We start from the raw sequence: 13,657 nt of genomic DNA, 5'->3' as shown, positions 1-13,657 counted from the left end.
CAATAATGTTGGAGGAGGTTGATATGAGTTTACACAGGGGGACTATCTCCTGTGAGAAGGTTAGAGATTGCATGACTCCTGCTGAAGTTCCTATAAAGAGTCCTACCTTCTATTCTATAGGATGCATGTATTGCGATGTCAGCTTGAGTCACTTAAAGAAGATGATATGACTGTTAGGAGGTTGAGCGTGCGATGCTGGCTGATAATTCGGGATGTGTTATAATTGGTTCAATAAGATCTCGCGAGAATTTAGCCGAGTAACGGCGTGAAATCATGGTAACTGGGAAGAAGAAGTCGTTATGGGGTCTGGATCTATTTGATTGTAGTGTAAAGCTAAGTGGAGGAGCCACCATCTATGATTGGGTCATGTGGTTGTGTGCTTGTACAATTTCTGATTGTCGGTGCATTGGTAGATTAATTATGACTAAGAAAAGGAAACATAAGGGGTAATTTGAACCAAGGACTTGAGGAATGTGTGTTACATCTCGCCTTATCAATTCATGTGCAGGTGTTAGGATGACTCGGAGTTTATGCTTCTGGTGGATATGATGTACAAGGAAAAGAATTCATCCAGTTGCTTCTTTGGAAGTGTTCATGTGCTAACGGAGCACCAGTGTTTGATTATGTACTCGGGACTAAGTCAGAGTGGGTGACTCTTAACAATGGTTCTAGTGGGTTCAAGAAGTAAAGTGTGGTGCTTAAGGATTTTTGAGTTCGTCGTGTGGCTAAGGAATTAGTTTTGCAGTGAAGTGTGAAAGAGACTTGGATTAATTCTATGAATGTCATTAGGTTTGCGATGCGATGTTCGAGAGATAGAGGAAACAACTTCGAATTCGCAGAAGATATAATCAGCGCAGGTGTATCAGTTGGAGTTACTATAGACTGCATGAGGAGGGTATGAAATGGGGTCTCGCGATTTGTGTCACTACGGATGAGTTTTGATTGGGATTTGTTATGTGATTGAATATGGGTATTGATTCTGAAGACTAATCAAGAAGAAATTGGGAGAAGGTGAGTCAGCCTAGTAGTGGATTGGATTGGCATGGTAAAGGGAATGATCGGTTCCTTCAGTGTGGTAAGTCAATACAAGTGTTTCATGAATGTACGTGTGGGCTTCACATCCTCCGTAATTTGATTCAATTGGATGTATTTGATTCTGATGGTTTTGATTATGTGTAAATGGGTCCCGGAAGTGTTCTGGCGGATTAGGGCACGACTTGAGTTCTATGTCTTTCGTGGTTATAGGAATTCAGTTGCGTGTTGCAATTGTTCTTTTGAAATAAGTGGAGTAAGAGGGTTCTAGTCGATGAACGGTTTAATCTACTAGTGGTTCAGGATTTATGATGAAATCCTTGGACTCTCGCGTAGCTGTATGATAGGTGCAGTGAGAGGTATGGAAATTTGAAGTTGAGGATCAAGGTTGCTGTTCGGTTTTGATAAGACTGTCACGATCTCGGAGGAGCGGGGGAGGATTTTAGATGTTCAGAGTATGTTGGCATTATTTTCGAACAACCTGAGGATGGCCTGCTATGTGGAAGAAGCGTTGGGTATTGAAATGCGGATGCTTGACTAGCACTATGGAAATACCATGGTCCATGGTCATTAATATTCAGATTTTACTACATGTTACGGAAGGTTGTGGGAGTAAATCCCACAGGAAGACCGTACATGTGTGACGTGTTAGTCATTCGATTGTTAGAGATTGAAATCAGGTATGGAGATTTTGGTGTTGTCGCCAATGGGAGAGGTTATGACTAAGATTTTGATCATATCATGCTTAATCTAATTCTACAAATGTACAAAGTTTTCCTTGACTACATAAAATCAATACTTTGTTTGATGTGTTTGAGTAGCTACCCGAATGCTGCATACCCCTATTTAATTCCTTATTTTATACCCTGTCTAGAACCTCTTCAGTCCTTTCTCTGCCATTAATTTTCAACCTAATCTGATCCCTAAAATCTCATAAGGATTTTGCTGATGCCGTTTGAGTTTGATGATTTGTCTGAAGCTAACACTACTAGGAGTGTGATTTTATATAAGCTCTTAGGAACTCCATGTTTTAATCTGGAAATTGGTATGACCTATTGAAAGTTGATCATGCCATAGATGTCTTTGATAACCTCTGTATCTGTTGAGGTTATTGTTGTATAGTTTTTCCTCTCCTTAGAATACTGCTCTGTTTTAAATTCAGATTTATGTAGTATGATCATGGTGTTTCTATTTCTCACTTGTATGTGTTTCAAAGTCAGATCTTTATAATTCATGTGACATATGCTTTGTTTGGTATCCAATGTGGATTATATGTTCTTATGTTAGGAAGGAAAGTATATTGTGTAATAGGTAATACTACAGCGTTTAATTTATATTGGAAGAGCCTCACTGGCACTTAAACCCATAAGGAAACCAAGTTATTAGTGTTTAAGAGTATATGAGAATAGGGCATGACTCTAGGTTGGGCTGCCCTCCCCGGCATAAGCATTGCTCTAGGCCTTGTGTCAGTTGGGAACTCTGAAGTGCCGGGAGATCCAAAGGGGGCGTCGACCTTGAGTGGGGCTTCCTCCTTAGCCCTTAGTTCATTGACGTATTTAGTTCTTTAGAGGTTTAATGTTCAATGACAACAAAGGGTTTCCAATGTGAATTATTTGCTAAGTAAAGCCACCACATTAATATAACTTCCCACAGTGTTGATTGTTTTCTTGTTTCAATTATTTGTTTATATATATGTCATGTGTATTTGAATATTCTGAGAATTTGGAGTATATTTCAAATAACTTATTTTTGGACATGTACACATTTGTTCCTGCTGAATTCCTAAGTAACTCAGGCCCAAACCAACTTTGCTATATCTTTGAAAAGTCCAGTCTTGCTATAGTCGCACCTCTGAGATTGCTGGTCTTACCTTATTGAGGCCCAATCTTCATAGTCCAGTCTTCTCCCTTACTCCTTTCATTACTGCCCATTATTTCCATAGCTTAGTTTACTATCTTAATTATTTTCGCTTATTGCCTTTGCTATCTCATCGCCTTTTCATTATCATGTATTAATACTCATATCTTAGATTATGTGTTTTTCTTTTATGTTCTAGCATTATATAAAACTTAGGCAAACCTTAATTAATATAGGACTTAAAAGGAAATAGCTAGTAATTGATCTTCGCCTCTGGTTAATTTCAACATGTTCATCTCATACACTCACTTTTCTTAAAGGTTTTGAAGCTCAGGTCTTTAATCAGAGCGTCAACCTGTTTTCAAAGAAAATTAGGAAAGAATCATTGATTTTCATTAACTAGGAGCGAATTCAGATTTTTCATTTAAAAAAAAAGCAGTAACGGACAGTCTCAAATGAATTTCCAAAGACTCACTTCTTCAGATGTTTTGAAAACTAAGGTACATTTAAAAATCATCTTCCTTACAAATAAAGATTACTCTAGCATCTATTCTTCAAAGATAATCACTTTTCTTAACTTAATAACTTAAGCTTTAAAATATAAATTACTTTCAAAACTCCCATAGCCTCCAATAACTCTTTTATAATCACATACCCTTCTTAAGTCATACACATACATTTCCTTTAGTATATAGCGAGCCATGACTTAGTGATAATCAAAGCATAGTGTTAATTAAATAGTTACCCTACAATTCCTTTAACTATTAGGTGGCGACTCTCTTTCATCAACTATAGAGAAACCACAAGTTGAATCATGTCTTGACTAGTGCATAATAGGGTACAACAATATGGCGACTCTGCTGGGGAACTTCACACCTAGGTTTTGACCTTAGCAGACTTAGACTAATTTGGCCTCTAGATTTATTTATACCTTGATTTGATTGTAGTTGAAATTGCAATTACATGCTTACATACTTTATTTACTCTTTTATAATTAATTACTTTATGATCACCATGCTTATTATTGTTACACCCTTGTTTGTTACTGCTTTATATACACTGTCATCACATCTCTTCCAATCGAGTCTGGCCATACACTATAACACAAAATAGCACGTGAGGGTTGTCTTTTACACCCTTCCAAACATTCTTTTAAAAAATTTCTAGTTTCAGAGAATGGCTTTGTCAGGTCAACTGACATAACTTCTCACAGTTTTTAGTCCAATTCAAAAGTAGAAAACACTCTACTCTAGTAAATTAGATCATACTGCATAAATCTTAGGTGAGTCGGTCCTTGGTACCGACACACAATTAGGAAGCCACCTTGATGCCAACGGGTCATGCACCCAATGACATAATGTCTGTGGAAAGATAAAGAAACATGATAAGACACTTAAGGATCCGAAGCAAATACTTACCTTTACTATACCCACCTCAAAAAATGGAAATCAACCAAAACATCTCTGAAATTAGCATGGTAATGGGAGCACCACATAAGCTGAAATAGTGGTAGAAGAATATTCGTCAGGAACACAGAGATGAGGTTTGGACGTACCTAGGGGCATTAACTACATTGATGAACATCCGAGCGGATAGGGTACGCACTCGTCTGTTGATAGGATTTTGGGATCCAGCTAAGGTGGTGTTCAAATTTGCCGAGTGTGAGTTGGTACTGACATTGGAAGAAGTCACAAGTTTCACAGAGTTGTCGTTCAACGAAAAAAAAGCCAGTATTTCCGTTACTATGCTTGGTTATCGGTTCCTGGATGCGATGGGTCTTACCAACAACAGAAGTATCAAGGACGGATGAGTGAGACTCAACCAGATGTTCGACAGGTTTGGGCACCGTGAAAGCTACGAATGGTATTCACGGGAATTTCAATGTGACCAGGCGACGTGGGAGAGTCTCAAGACTATCAGTTTCGCAATGGAACTATTGGGACTAATGGTCTTCCCGTAGCGAAGGGGCCATATCAATATCAACCTATTACCAGTGGTCTTTGCAACCTTCCGCAGTAATCTTCAAGCTACTTTGGTGTTGATGGTGTTAGTTGAGATGCTGAGAGCTTTGTCCGCATGTGCACGAGGATACAATTTCTTTAAGGGTTGTAACTTGTTGCTTCAGTTCTGGGCTACTGAACATTTCTTCTAGCGAAAGGCCACCATCGACTACTTTGTGGGTGTCAGCAATATGATCTGCAACCACAATGAATGAATGAGACACCGGATCTCCCCATATGGGAAAGAATAATTGAGAGAAACACTAACCAATCTGACAGGGGAATAGATCAACTGGAAACCCTCTTCGTTAGGTGGAAGGGCAATCTTTAGGACTCCTCAAAAGTACTTCATCAAGTTGATCGGACTGGAAGGCATTCAACCATACTCACCCTTATGGGTGCTCAGACAATTCAGGATGATCCAAGACGTGCCTCAATGGACAAGGACGACGCTATACGAGGATGAGAACAATGGCCAGATCCCAATTCACAGGATAAGATGACTGCAAGAAGAGTGGAATGACCTGGTGACAATGCCTATGGATCAAAACTCATGGTGTACTCCTGAGTATTACGTCTGGATTAACGAAGAAGAAGAACTGGCCTGCCCAAGCAGAGAGGGTATGGCCTTGTTAGAGGACGCAGTGGTTGCCTTGTAGATTTATCACGAGATCCTGCTGCATTATCTGCTGACCACATCAATGCATCGCCAGGTGGTCCTAGTATCCATTGACCACATGTTGCCACTGGCTGAAAATGATGATCGGGTAGTAGAGTGCATCCAGATAGAGTCAAGCACAAAGCCAGAAGAAGATCCGGGGGGAGGAGTCTAAATTCAACATTGATGAGGAAGAGTTTGAGGAAGACCTGGAGGAGGATCCGGAAGAGGAGCCAGAAGAAGAGAAGGGTACAAGAAACGATTCAGGGGTGGTTATTAAGGATGGTTGATTTCCCCCTCTTTCCCCACTTTGTAACTTTACCCCTAGTTTTTCTCTTTTACTTTCCAAAAGGGAAAATTGTTCGAGCCCATGCGACTCTATGAAACAATGAGGTAATCATTGTTCTCACTTGTATCAGTCCAAATTATCAATGAAAACAAATTGCTTCGAATCTAAATGTGTAAGTCTAAATGTCTGTCAAATATCCATGAACTAGGCCTACTTCCGGCAATGAGAGGTCCCCGCGAATTCAAGGAACTCGCAATACACGAATTATCTGCTCTGTGTGATTTCGTGCTCACATAAATGAAGAAACTGACTCTTGCTCCTTTTCTTTTCTTTTTTTCTTATTTTCTTTTGCCTTATTATTATCCCCCCAAAAAAGTTGGTTTGTATCAACCAAAACTGGCGGAGCCACCATACAATCTAAGGTCAAAGGGAAAGATGCCAGCCATAGAAGACCCAACTGAACATGCTATGGTCATAGCCGATAGGCCGGGGCAATCGGTGGAAAAAGACAACAGTAGGAATGATGAACACGTGGCCAGGATGGCCCAGGAACTAGAGTCCCTAAGGGAGGAGGTACACCATATCAGAGAACTGGCACACCTGGCCGTGACAACACTCTCTCAGCCACCTAGATTCCCTTCTTTGGATTCACTTCCAGATCATTTCCCTTCAACATCACGCCAAAACAACAACAACACAACTTCAACTCCCACCACTCAAGTCATACCCCCTAGTAACCCCCACTAACCCACCAAATCCCCATATTCACACTTCTTACGTACAACAATACACTCAGACATCACAGAAACCCGCCTATTACCGCTAATGTCACTACCCATCCTTGTGATGGAGTCACTTTCACCACTAAACAGCACATACCTGCGGCAAATTCCGCCACCCATGAGCGGTATGTTCCCCCTGTATATGTCATATTTGAACCTACCTTTATAGCACTGGTCAGTCACGGTGCCTTATGATATTGATCAATACGCCGAGATGGAGAGAGAATCTAGACGTAAGTAAGAAGAGTCGATATTTGAGCAGTTGTAAATGTTGAGAAGGCAAATGAAGAGTTTCCAAGTTGCCCCAGGAAGTGAAATTTTGGACTATGAGGACCTGTGTATTCATCCAGATGTAGATATGCCAGCAGGGTACAAACCCCCAAAGTTCGATATCTTCGATGGGACGGGGGACCCTCACGTACATTTAAGGGCTTATTGGGACAAGTTGGTCGGAGTGGGAAGGAACGAGAAACTATCAAAATTGGAGAACTTGGAAAGATATGGCGGAAGACTTCATGAATCATTTTCAATTCAATACATAGATCACTCCTAATCGGTTCGCCCTGGTGAACCTGCAAAAAAAAACTACCTGAGTCATTTCAAGAATATGCACGACGGTGGAGGTCGAAGTCTGCCAGGGCGCAACCGCCACTGGATGACAGTGAACTAACCAACTTTTTCATCAGAGCCTATGAGGGAATATACTTTGAAAATATGATGGGAATGATGGTTCAAAAGTTCCCCGGGCTGGTTAAGATGGGAGATTTCTTAGAAGAAGGCATAAAATCCAGCAAAGTGCAATCTATGGCAGTACCGCAAGCTGCCAGCAAGGCCATCTAGTCAGGATCAATCGGTAACAGAAAGAAGAAGATATAGGAGGTCTCAGCAGTCGTCCCTTACTACCAAACCAACCCACCTCATGGAAGCACCTCTTATTCCCCAAACAACCACTCACCACCACCCGTTTACGCTCCAGTCTATAATACCTAGTCATACTATCACCCTCAACCACAATACAACCCTCCTAGAGCCAACAACAACCAAAAACCACAACGACCTATCCAACCCACTACTCATCAAAGTCGACCTGTTTATGCACCTCGCCCTCGTCCCAACTTTAAAGAGAGGGGTCTTAGAACTTATACCCTGATTGTTGAGCCACCAGACCAATTGTTCGAAAGGTTGAGAAGAGCATGATTGATACATCCAATCGAGGGAAGGGTTCCTGAGTATCCCTCTAAATATTTTGATGCCACTAAAAGATGCATGTATCATTCCAATGTACCTAGGCACGATACTGAAGACTGTTTCAAGTTGAAAAATTAAATTAAAATCCTGATCAAGAGAGGAGCCATTCAGTGCACTCTGGCACCACCTAATATGAATCGCAACCCATTGCCAAATTATCAAAACCAGGGAGCTATTATGATCACATTAGACGAAGAATATGACCTGAAGGGAACTATTGTCACAATAAAGAATGCAGAAGCCGCAAGGATTCCTCCCCCATCATTACAGTACAACTAAGGCCTACAGTGACAATTCAAACCTATCTGCAGCAACCTGCCGATGCTACTCGGGATGAAGAAGATCGGGAGTACAAAACTGTCCCATGGACGTACCAGGAAAGGGGAAAGGCCAAATGACAAACTTTGTTGCAACCCATGGTATGACCAGGTCTCGAAGATGCTACGCCCCTGAAGATGTCAATCGAGGAAACCCGGGTAGGGAACAAATTCCAAGGAGGAACATAACAGACCCAGAAGCCGCTGAGTTTGGGAAACAAATGTCAAGCATAGAGTATTCTACGGAATAGCAGTTGAAGAAAACCCCAGCACAAATATCTATCACGGATCTATTAATGAGATCTGACAGTCATAAGGACGCTTTGTTGAAAGTACTAAATGGGATAAGTGTACCAAGTAACACCACTAGCGAGGCGTTGACCGTGACAATTGGAAAAATAGTCGTAGCAAACATGATCACTTTCAGAAGAGACGAACTTCCTGTCGAAGCCACAAGTCACAACAAGGCTCTTCACGTCACTGTCAAATGCGAGGGCAAAGTGGTGTCCCGAGTGCTAGTCGATGGAGGATCAAGAGTTAACATTTGTCCGCTCTCTACCCTGCGAGAGTTGGGAATTCATTTGAGGGAGGTCAAGGAAAGCCACATAAGGGTGAGAGCCTTTGATGGTTCACAAAAGGGTGAGAGCCTTTGATGGTTTTCAAATCGGGCCGGTCTATTTCCGGTGTTATTCCAAGTGATGGATATCTCCTCTTCCTATAATTTGTTGCTGGGCAGGCCCTGGATATACATGGCTAGAGTTGTGCCGTCCACTTTGCACCAATGCATAAAATTCGAGTGGGGATTATTGCACCCTATTTTGTACAAGTCAAAATAAACTACAACTTATAGTTCCTCTGAGGTTCATAAAAATTGAAGAGTCACCACCTAATATTTAAGGTATATTAGGGTAACTATAAGTCAGATATGGATCAATATCTTATTAGTCTGCTAACCAGTGAGATTCTAGGTAAGGGTTAAAGTTATTCTAAGAGGAAGGTGTTAGGCATCCCTTAATTCTACCCTAAGGTAGTTCCTTAAACTTAGTCTAAAATGGAAAAAATATTATCTATATTGTAATTATTTCTTTAACAGTTAGTAGAGTCTAAGTTCCGAGAGAAGCTAAAACGATAATCATGTATCAAAAGAAGTGGTCAATCTAGTATATGTGAGTCAAATAAGGTTGATTGATTTAGTATATGAATTATTAATATGGTTGACACTAGGCCTAAAGAGTGACTAATCATATTCGAAATACTTTTCAATCTATAATACGCCAACTTGGTTATTTATTTAAAGGTAAAAATACACCAGCTAGAATTACGACTTGATTACATAATTAGTTGGTTAATCAATCTTAAAGCTTCTTAAGTCTAAGTGATGTCATGATTTTATCTTAGTTATAGATTAAAGCAATCTTTCGATGGACAAACATGATTTTATATATGAGTTAGCCATGCCACATTAGAGTAAATACTCATAACTAATATTAACAAGTCTAAGCACAGAAGAATGAACGAAATATACAGCACATGAAGTAAAATCAAACCTCCCTTCAAAAGTTTCAAAGTTGCAGCAATACTTCGATGTTTTTTAGGAAAACGATGGAATAAAGCGAACCTAATTTAAATGGCCAGCATCCAATCTTCCTGATGGCGTCTCTTTGACGAAGCTTCCCATGTGTATGGATTTCTCACAAAACAAGATAAATTATTAGTAAAAATATATGCCATATAAACTTTGGTGGCAAAATTTAGTGTAAAGTATTAAATAAAAAAAAATTAATCAATACTGTTTACCGGAAAAATCGGATAACGTTAGATTTTATGTATAGTTCTAAGGATATGCGATATAATTAGAGATATGTATATTCTTGACTATGAGAATACAAATAGTGGACAATAAGAATGAATGAGATAACGTAAAGCAAATACAAAAGGATATTTTTCAATCTGAGAATTGATTTTTTTTTCTTTGTCTCTCTCTCTCACTCTGTTTAGCTTACAAGGATTTCCCCTTTTATAAAAGAGGGTCATTACAAAAAATAATAAAATAAAACATATAGTGGAAGGCCCATGATAACTTGTCTCTTTCTTGATTCCCGCCAAGATTCTCTCTCTTGGTGCGGTCGCAACGGCTCTTGTCTGTGAGCTCGATACTGGCTCGAACTCGTTACTGGATCGGGCCCTTCGATCTTGGCTTGAGTTCGACCTTCGAGATGGGCGTCGCGCATTTTCGACCTCGAAGCAGTGCCTTGCGGATCGATTCGGTTACGGGCTCGATAGGATTATCGAGTCGATTCCTCGAGCGACTTTCGGGCTCGAGGCTCGTTAGTAACGACTTCGGAGCTCACTCCCAAAATCTCATTCCGACTTTTTAATACTCGAACTCGATCAAACGTAGGAAGGTCGAAATCTATTTCGACCGTATACAGATAGTCCCCTCGTTTCTCACGAAGGATGCGGTGAGAATCGATGTGATTTTTGGTGGTTCGAACGGGTCATAAGTCGACGTTTTTACAGGGATCGATTATGACGTATGTGATAGATGTCCTATCGATTCAGCCTTTCAAGGTATGTAATGCTTGTCAGATAGCGGTCGGCCACCTGTGATATTGAACCGTCACGATGCGAGCCTATAAATAGCTCTTCCATCTGTCATTCACTTCTTTCACGCGTTCACTCCCCCAAATTTTCTCATCTTTTCTTCCTTTCTTGTTGCTACCAGAGTTTTGGTGTCGTCAATTTTTCACGCGAGCATGTGTCGATGTATATGTGCTCTATAACGGAGGATCATCTCGAGGCCGTTAGAAAAGATTGCAACTGGGGTTCTGAGGTTGTGTTGCAAATTCCATCCCCCGAAGAGAGTGTCATCACCCATGTGGAGGGATTTTTAAGGGTTTACACTTATCCCTTCACATTGGGTCCGGTCGACCGGGTGATCATCGATTTTTGCAAGAGATATCAGGTCACCCTTGATCAGATTCATCACTCTCTGTGGCCTATAGTAATCCTACTTCGCTTCTTCTCCACCAAAGTCGGGGGGGATGGATTTTTCCCTGAATCACCTCATACGGTTGTATCAGCCGCAAATCTTTCAAGGATTAATCAGACTTCATCGTCGGGCATAGAAGGCTTTGATGTCGAGCATCGACGAAGACAAGGATCGGGGTTGGATGGGGCGTTACATTCGGGTGAGGACCCGTGATCTTATTCCGGAAGAGAAGATGCCGTTCCCCGAGGAATGGAATTTCGACCGTAAGTTGTTCTCATAATTTTTTTTTTTGATGTTTCTTCCCGATATACAGCTGCCCCTTGGATACCACAAGCGGTGCCCGACCTTGAGGATTAGGTTCGAAAGTTAGCCTCGAATACCTGTTATGCCGAACGCGCTTGTCATGATTTGGCTAAAGGCAGATGGGAAGCCAAGAATCATGGTAAGGTTTTATTTCTCGTTTCCTTCGAAGCGCTCTTTGTGCTCCATTCGTTACCGATTTCCTTTTATGCAGGCGTAACCAAGGATGCCGTTTTGAGGCCTTCGAACGGTGAAGAAGGAACCAAGTCCCCGGTCCCAAAACCGGGGAAAGACAAGAAGTGCAAAGCTGCCTCTCGATCAGAGGGCCCCAAGCCCGAAACTCGAAGGGTGAGGAAGAAAGCAATTGCCTTTTCGATTGACTCGGTCCAACGACTGAAAGAAGAAGAAGAAGACGAAGAAAAAGAAGAGGAAGAAGGAGATGCCTCGGCCTTGGTGTCCCGATCTGCCAGAGCTATCGAGGTCACCGAAGCTCCTGAGCCAATAGCAGCTGTACCGGTCGGGGTTGACTCCGGGATCCCGAGTCTTGATCGGAATGCCCCGAGTGATTCACTCGGGACTATGACAGTGGGTTATTCGCCTTCTCTTCCCGCCTTTTCTGAGGAGGCGTTAAAGTAAGCTCGAGAGTTGATGACCCCCGATATGGGCGGAGGCTCTAGTACAGGGGATCCCTTTCGGGATTGCTTTATCGGAGTCGGTGATGCTTCCGATATCAGGGACGCTTCTCTTATACTGGAAGAGGCCCAACGTTTCATTACTCGGGTAATGATTTTATTATACTTGGTTTCTTTGCTCTTTTCCGAATTTGACTCGTGTACTTTCCCTACTGTGCAGGCCATTAGTAGATTTAGGGTCGACCTTAGCCAGTGTGAGGCCGAGCTTCAGAAGGTCTCGGGAGAGAGAGATTCTTTGCGGCTTCTCTGCAGCCAAAAGGATGAGGCTATAAAGGACCTCCAAGCGGATTTGGCAAAGGCTCGTGAAGAAGAGGCCGAACTTGACAAGCAGGTGAGCCTCGTTATGTTAAAGTATGGGTTTGACTCGACTGTGGAAGTTAACCCTTCGTTGTCTCAGCTGCAGCAAAAGGTTGAAATGATCGAGTCACTTGGGGAAGAAGTAGGTCAAATTAAAGCCGAATATAATGGGTGGAAGGAGACTATCGATCGCCTGGCTGCGGAAAAAGAGACCATTTTGACCAACTTATTATCGGTCGATGTCCAGCTTCGAAACATTAAGCAAAAGAGTTCGACTCAAGCTAAGAGGGTCGAGGATCTTGAAGCCCATCTTGCTGAGACCAAGGCCGAGGTTGAGTCGTCGAAAATCTTGGCGGATAATTCCATTGCCGTGTATCGGGCTGATGCCGAGGCTGCTCAGATGGAGGCACGAGAGGCAGCGGATACTGCCGACACCCGAGCACATTGGTTTGCCTAACTTTCCAAATGTAAGTCTCGGAGGGAGACCCTCGAGGAGATACATGTTCGGGGTTTCTACTGTTACAACCCAAATTCGCATACCATAGATCACGTCGTAAGTTAGTTGACGTAAATCCAAGAAGAGATTATCTTTGAGATGATAAGAAGTTAATCCTATTGGTCTTAAACGATACAAGGGTGTATAAGAGTGGTTAACAAGTATTTGAAGTTAAACGAATCAAGGATGTTGTAACCCGTATTTTCGGGTAACACTAGAGGTGATTAATTGTCCCAAGAGGTCTTGTTTTAATGTATTTGAATCATATAATATCCGCATCATAAGTCTTGAAGTCAAGCGAGTTATGAAACAAAAGTCGATAAAAGTTGTCGCAACTTAGGTTTATAATTTTACTTAAACATTAGGTCAAATGTTACTGCATTTTTCTCCCAATGTGCTTAGAATTATGGGGTGATCTACCTATCAAATTGAAGATCTATGAGTATAGTTTCCAACGCATTAAACCGTTCGTCGATACGATCTCGGAATAGAGAGATATTCGCGTTTTCGCGAGAGTGCGCCAAGCTGCTCTCTATGGGGCCCACAAAGGCGGTTTAAGACATATGGACATATATAAGATACCTCAACCCCGTTTTAAGTCATTATATTTCAGTATATTCAGACCTTATAACCCTAAAAACAGTCTCTCAAGGTTCTCTCATGATCCAAGACCCAAACAAAGGGCAAACAACACAAA

Source organism: Nicotiana tomentosiformis, unplaced genomic scaffold, assembly GCF_000390325.3.
Source record: "Nicotiana tomentosiformis unplaced genomic scaffold, ASM39032v3 Un00327, whole genome shotgun sequence".
NCBI classification, from domain to species: Eukaryota; Viridiplantae; Streptophyta; class Magnoliopsida; order Solanales; family Solanaceae; genus Nicotiana; species Nicotiana tomentosiformis.
This window is presented reverse-complemented; position numbering follows the sequence as displayed.